Raw genomic sequence first — 7,682 nt, forward strand, 5'->3', positions numbered from 1 at the left:
TTGCATAATTAAACGTGTCTTGCTCCTGCACTGTAATGGACTTAGCAGGCCTGTTTTTTCTGAAGAAAAGAAAAGGGATCCCCCGGCCCCCTCTCTCTCCCACAGGCCACAGCCGTGGTTTCTTAAAGAAAACGGAAACGGGCGTACATAGCACTGCGCAGCCATATATTTGTTCGGAGTGCCAAGCAAGCCAAAGGCGCGGCTGCACGGCGTATGCATGCACGCGCCGCCGCGCTTGCTTGATTCCGTGAGTTCACGTGGTTGCTAATCTAGCCACCAAATCACCAATCCTTCAGTCCACCATCTGAAAAACAAATTCGCCCTACGGCCCTATATATAACACCCAACACTCAACACCCAATGGTCTCGGCATTTTATCACATCTAATCCGCAGAACAAACTAAATCCCAACAACACGGGAATAGACATCAAAGTTACCTCTTGCTTGCAGTTCTTACATTCAGCTTAATTAGCTGGGGCTGTTTTTCTGAAAGGTATGGCTCGAGCAAGAGTGATCGCAGCGCTGGCTGTGGCGTTACTGGGCTGCGCGTTGGCCGTCGCCGCGGACGACGTCGCCTCAAGTGCGTCGCGACCCAAGGCGCAGCCGCCATCTGGTGGATTGGCGCCGGAGCCGAAGCCCCCTGCGTCCGGGGGACTGCTGAAGGCGCACGCCACATTCTACGGCGGCGCCGATGGCGCTGGCACCATGGGTGAGCAGAGCTTGCTGAACATCACCCCTTCTTTCCTTTCGTGGTGAATGCTACCGTGTTCCGTGTCAGTATATTTGTAGCTAATTTAATTACTGATCCATCACCATATCATATCTAGGCGGTGCGTGCGGGTACGGCAACCTCTACTCGGCCGGGTACGGCACGAGCACGACGGCGCTCAGCACGGCGCTGTTCAACGACGGCGTCGTGCGGGCAGTGTTACAAAATCGCGTGCGACAGCAAGCGGGTGGACCCCAGGTGGTGCAAGCTCGGCGAGGCGGTGACCGTCACGGCCACCAACTTCTGCCCGCCCAACTACGACCTGCCAAGCGACGACGGTGGCTGGTGCAACCCACCCCGGCCGCATTTCGACATGGCGCAGCCGGCCTGGGAGAAGATCGGCGTCTATCGGGCCGGCATCATCCTGTCGTATACCAAAGGTTTCTATCTTTAATATACTCTCATCTGAACTATAGATCGATCTTTCTGCAAGTGGTTTACCACAATTGATGCTCCTGACCTCAGGGTACCGTGCGTGAGGCGGGGCGGCGTGCGGTTCACCATCAACGGCCTTTTTTTTTTTTGAAACGGAGGCAAAAGTTTTGCCTCATCCATTAATTAAGAAGAAGAGAGTTGACTAGTTAATTTATGGAAAACCAGGCGAAAACCATCACAACCATGCTCAAAAGCACGACCCCACATGTGAACTACTCCCGAATCATGGAGCCACGGGACCGAAGCATCCAACACATACTACTGCAACCCACAACATATGGGTCCCTATACTGCAAAAGAAAACCAATCGACATAATGCAACTCGAGGAAAACACATCGACGAAAACCATCCCCATGACCGAGCACACATCTGCAACTCAGAAAGCCGAGAACCATCCATCATGGAACCATTTGCGCCTCCCCTCTAGCGCTATCCTTCTTGCTTTTGCTCCTGCAAGATTTCTCTTTGAGGATGCCAGATCTAGAGTTAGCGCCACCCTTCTTGTGCTTCTCCCTCAAAGCTTTTTCCTCCAAGAGGTATCCAATCGTCTTTCCAGAATTTTCAGAGTCCAGGTTGGCTAGGAATTCACAAATCTTGGTGGCTAAAAGGATACCAGGATTAGGCACCAACACTCCGGCCACAACAATTTTATCAGCCATAGGAACCACACCTCCAAAGGGTTCAAGCGATCGCGTGTTCCCTGGCCCGGACAGCCACCTCTCCAGCTCCTTGCCTAGCTTCCGCGTCATCGTCAGCAGATGCTCCAGCCGTGCTGGGCGCTCTGGCTCCTCCTGCCGGTGCCATCAACGCCGTTGTGCCCGCCCTGCAGCAGCCGCTATGCTCCAACGGGGTGTCTGTTTCGGCTGCTGCTGCTCCTGAGGCGACATTGGAGCAACCATGGGTGAAGGTGGGGGGCCGTCAGTGCCAGCGGCCGCGGCAGGAGTTGGCACCAGGGCCGCCACGCAGGATGGAGACTGCCAGCTCCCTCGCGTTCAAGAGAAGAACCTACGGCCTCTGTTTTCGCTGCTTGGCGTCGGAGCATCTCGTCGCTGATTGTCGCGGTCCTGTCAGATGCCTGGCATGTGGCCTCCCAGGCCATCGTGAACGTGGTTGTCCCTCGCGCCAGCCAACGGTGGAAGGTCACCGCCTCCGTCCTCGCTCGCCTACGGCTTCACCGTGTCATTCGAGGGACCTGCCGGGCTGCCAGGCTCCTCGCCACTTCAACAGCTCGACTCATGGATCTCCACATCCGCATCGATGCACCTGGGCCTCGGTTGTTGCCCCTCCGACGGTGGCGAATCCCAGCGATTCTGTTGTTGCTGATTTGGGATTGCTCGAACCTCTCCTTGCTGCTCAGATGGAAGTGTTGCGCTCCGAGATGCAGGCCTTGACCGTCTCACGTTTGGAGGAGGTGGTCCGACCCCTTCATGACATGATGACTGCTTTGGAGGGGTGGACGACTCTACTCCGGGGATACTTGGAGCGAATGGAGGTTGTTGTTGGCCAGCTAGGCTACTCGCCGGCCTCGCCACAGTCGTCTGAGATGCATATTGCAGGTTCTGTTGGGAATGTTGCTGGTGTTGAGGATTTCATCGAGAGTGATGTGGCTAGCTGCTCGTCTGAGGTCCTAGCTTCTGTTGCGCACCTTAGGGACGCGACCCCTGTTTTGGTCTCGTCTCTGCCCATGGAGGAGCAAGCTGAAGCCGGTGGGACTGTGGCATGCGTGGAGGCTGCTCTTTGCAGGCTCCCGACTGTGCCTCTTATGTCCTCGTTGCTCGAGCTCCAGGTTGGTTCTGCGGATGGGAGGGAAGCATGCATGTATGGATGTTTCTCCCCTCGTGCCGCTCTCTGTACATCGCCACTACCTGTCATGCCAAGTGACTCTGGGAGTGAGGTCGTCATCGAGGGCGTGACTCCGGTGCTACAATGTATGCCTGAGTTGTAGGTGTTAAGTGTGGAACCATCTTCGCCTATATCGATGGTGCTCTCGAAGGTGGGCTCGCTTGGGGCGGTGACGGTTGCCTCGACGCCCTCTCCACCTCCGTTGGAGCCTAGTCAGTCGGAGTATGCATGTGTGGAGGGTGATGGACCATCAACAGCCATAACTACTTCCAGCTTGTTCTCTTGAGCAACGTCGCGACCATTGGCTCGATCAAGTCGATGGATGTCAAGGGCTCCGAATCACCTGACTGGATGCCGATGGCACGCAACTGGGGCGCGAATCGGCACTCTCTCGCGTACCTGACGGGGCAGAGGCTCTCGTTCAGGGTGACCAACGATGACGGGCAGACTCTTACGTTCACAAATGTGGTGCCACCCGGCTGGAAGTTCGGGCAGACATTTGCTAGCAACGTGCAGTTTAAGTGGGCAGCCTCACTAAAGAATACACTGGCCTGTGCCCCTGTGGGCATACAGGGCTGTTGGACCAGTGCTGTTTCCATATGTACGAATATTACAACTTGTTTTACTGTACTTGTCTATACATGGAACTGATGTATATTTCTTCTAGCAATTTCTCTTTCAATGAAATATATTTATCGCCTCCTTTTGTTTACTATTAAGAGTGAACCTACGGCTATGAGAGACCGACGTCGTCTCACCGGAAGGTATCACATGATGCCAACTATTAAATGATACCATGCTCCAAAAATGAATTTTGGTGTTTTGATTTTTTAACGGATCGCCTATCCTAATTTCTTTTTTTTTTACCGAAAAAGGGTTTCCCCTACTTTGTATACAAAGCAACCAACAGAACCATACATGGATAGGTGCTGGGGCGGAAGCAGCACAGTCACGCCCAAAGAAACAACAGAGAAAGAGCAAAAGAAACAAATGCCGACAACGGCGGATCAACAAAAATGAAGAAGCCTCGCGATCGCTGCGCCCACCGGGCTCATCCACTAGGCTCCAAGACTCCGAAGCGCCAGCACCAATCAACACCTCCAAGAAGGAACGCGGCGATGACGACGCTGTTGCCAAGGGTTTCCCCCGGTACACGACGAGGCGAGAGGAAGGGTAGCCCCTGACGCCCTCCCGGAAGGTCAGGTGGCACCCACAGGCGCCACCGCACCGGAGTCGGCCACGCCGACAAGGGTTTCCCCCGATCCCAACCCGCACCTCGGGCGCTCCGGATCTCGCCACCAAACCAACCACCACCCTGCGCCAATGCGGTCATGAGGCCTCCACACCGTCTCACCACGGCACCGCGAAGTGAGGACATCACGTCGAAGAATCAGAGCCGGGACTAGGGCATCAACACCATCGGCACGCGGGAGGGCCCCACCTCCACCATCAGCGACGGTAGCCGTCTGGACGCAATAGCAGGAGCACACCAGGCCCGTAGGCCCACAGGCCCGGCCGAGCCCTCGTGGTCCCGTAAAGCTCCCGCCTTCACGCTGCTGCCGGCACGCCGTCGGCGCCGACGCCCCATGTCCGAGCCGCTCCTCCTCCTCACCGCGCCGCATACAACGAGACCACGCCAGGGGGCCGGCCCGCTAGGGCCCAGATGGGCCCGACAGGCCTAGATCTGGGCCGGGGGCGCGTCGACGGCCACCCAGCACCGCCACGCCGTCCCGCCGCCAAGGAGCGGCGCCGTCACCACACCTGCCGCCGGCCGCCGTCGCAGGGCCGCCGGACCGCAGCCAAGCCGGGCTGCACCGCCGCCGCCTCCCTGCCCTGGGAAGGGAGCACGCGCGCGCGGAGACTGGAGGGACCGCCGCCGCCGGCACCACCCGGGCCAGCGCCGGGGGCGCCCGCCGACGGCGGCAGGGGGAGACGGGGGAGGAGGGGACCTGCGGGCGAGGGGCGCGAGCTCCGCCCCGGCCACCTCCCGGGGAGGCGGCGCGAGGCGGCCTAGACGAAGGAAGGGTAGGGCGGAAGGGGGGCGGAGGCGGGGGGCGAGGCCGACGGTCTGCAGCGGCGGGAGGTGAGTGGGGGAAACCCTAGCGCCCGCCTAGTCGCGGGGTCAGAGAGACTCTCCACCTCAATTTCTTTTTTAGGGTGCCTATCCTAATTTCTTGCAGGTTATCTACTGGGCTACGACTTCGGTTTATACTAGATAATTCCTCGCGCGTTGCGGCGGGAAAATTAGCATACCAAGTTCTAAAAACTCATGATGTGGGATAATAAGGAAATGACATTTACCACTGAAGTGTGATGCTTCTGAGCTAAAGCAACTTACATATCCAAAATGATACTCTACACTTGTAGTAAGACATTCATTCTTCAAAGTCTCTTCAAGAAGTTCCAAAAATTACTACATGTATGGTTTATGGACAATAAGTTCACTTCATGGACCAGAACTTGGCAATGCAAGCACAATTACGTCTGGCTAACTTTAAAACATAAATATATAATCAATGAAATCGGATTAATCAAACTTTGACATATTGCAACAAAGATGATATACATATACAAAAAGGATGTTAACATTTAAATGACATGAATGGGATAACCAAACTCCATACATACAGATCAATTTAATACACATAATCTATTGCATGGGGAGATATTACTCTAAATCTTACGATAAAAAATATATACAACAAACATTAGAAACAATAAAAAAGTATTGTCCTGACGCCGTAAATACAAAATAAAATAAATACACCATGTATTGGCAAGTCTGCTTGCATAATCTTTGTTTCGGACAATGTGTGCTTCACCTATATATGTTACTGCAAATAAGGTATAGGGTCGTTGATACAAAAGAGAGAGGTAACTGGGTCGTTTATAGGGAGCGTCCTGACGCTGTACATATAATCTAAGGAGAAATATGACTATAGATTGACAGGAATAAGACTATGGGCATAAGATGCCTGGTAGTGTGTCGTTATATTTAGTGCCGAGGTAGAAACTTTTGAAATCACATGTTTCTTTGATGTATGCATCAGACTTAGAAAAACAATGTGTTAGAATAAATTTGAGGCATACCGTTGATCATCCGAGGACCAAGCAATCACACAAGCATGTCACCGAGATTTGTTAACGAGGTTCACCGATATGGCTATATTCCCGGGGCCTGACTACGGGCGCTCCTCCCCGTAACACCGTCACAATACTGCACACCGGTCACCCGGGTGCCGGCACAAGCCGCCGGCTCCCCCTTGCGCACCTGTGCTATTATGTTGGCATATGTTACATCGTGTGTCTACCCTCGCTATATAAGAGAGGCCTAGGATACAAGTGTCCTATTAGGACACGACTCCATATCCTATGTAAAGAGAATACAACTATAAGTCCAACTGTAACCTACCTTGTACACAATATTCAACACAACTCCAACAAACTCCATCTTAGCGAATATTCTCCACCATCTTGAATTCGTCAATGCGTCAAACTTTCATGTACATTGGACTTGAGCTTATCCCATGAGTACCGCTGCTACTTCAAGACTCCATGTGACTCCACCTGCAACTTGTAGTTTCTTCTTTTCTTGACCACAGTCAACACTCGAGCGAAATTAAGTTTCTTGTTACTCCAGTTTGTGCTCCCAACTTCCAGAGTATCCGTCCAACGCCATCACATATCGATCACTGACCTGCGTGAAAGTGAACAACTCACATATTGGGTGTCACACATAAGAGTTACCTGAACTCAACATCACCGCTCCTTTCTTGACCGCCTGTCTGAAACTTGAAGGAATTCCACCGTTGCTTGTAGTCAGTCCGAGTCAAATTCGCAGTTGCCTCACCACATGTATGACCACCAGAGCCCTGGCCCGTCTCCATGTCCCCGTGCATACCGCACGCCTCGCCGCTATTACCGCGTCGAGCCTCCGCTGTCCCGGTCGAGTCTCAAAGGGTCGCGAACCCACACCACTCAACCCCCACTGCAGAGTACCACCGATCATCACCGACCGATGACGAGTTTCACACTTCCATCAGACCACTAGGCTCCAGTCCGAACTACGTGTCACTCGCTTTTTTCCAGCTGAATAGGCTTCGATTCTCTGGATCCTTACATCGTAGCCCCTCAATCCAGCTCCACCTTCAACATGACTCCATGGTAGATGATCAGTCCACCCACGCGCCCCGTTGACTTCAAGCTCTCATGTGCACCGTCTTGAATCAACCCCGCGCCATAGTCTTGTCGAAGCCACACAAGCACTCAGGCCCGTGCCACGTGTTTCCACGCCCAGAAGTCGGTCACCATCAGCATCACGCTCCTATGTCGTCGTCGCCGATCCCACCACCGTCTTCTGTACTAACCGACTCACGTCGATCAATCAGACTGTCTAGTCCGACTAGGCTCCAAGATCATCTTCCACGAATTTCCATCCATCACATGATAATTCTGAAGGAAATATGCCCTAGAGGCAATAATAAAGTTATTATTTATTTCCTTATTTCATGATAAATGTTTATTATTCATGCTAGAATTGTATTAACCGGAAACATGATACATGTGTGAATACATAGACAAACATATAGTCACTAGTATGCCTCTACTTGACTAGCTCATTAATCAAAGATGGT

General features: G+C 53.2%; 1 pseudogene; it reads left to right on the forward strand.

Annotated features, from left to right (window-relative positions):
- On the forward strand, positions 1 to 5,263 carry LOC123158134 (expansin-A23-like; annotated as a pseudogene).
- The last annotated feature ends 2,419 nt before the right edge of the window (positions 5,264 to 7,682 follow it).

This window comes from Triticum aestivum, chromosome 7B (genome assembly GCF_018294505.1).
Source record: "Triticum aestivum cultivar Chinese Spring chromosome 7B, IWGSC CS RefSeq v2.1, whole genome shotgun sequence".
NCBI lineage: Eukaryota > Viridiplantae > Streptophyta > Magnoliopsida > Poales > Poaceae > Triticum > Triticum aestivum.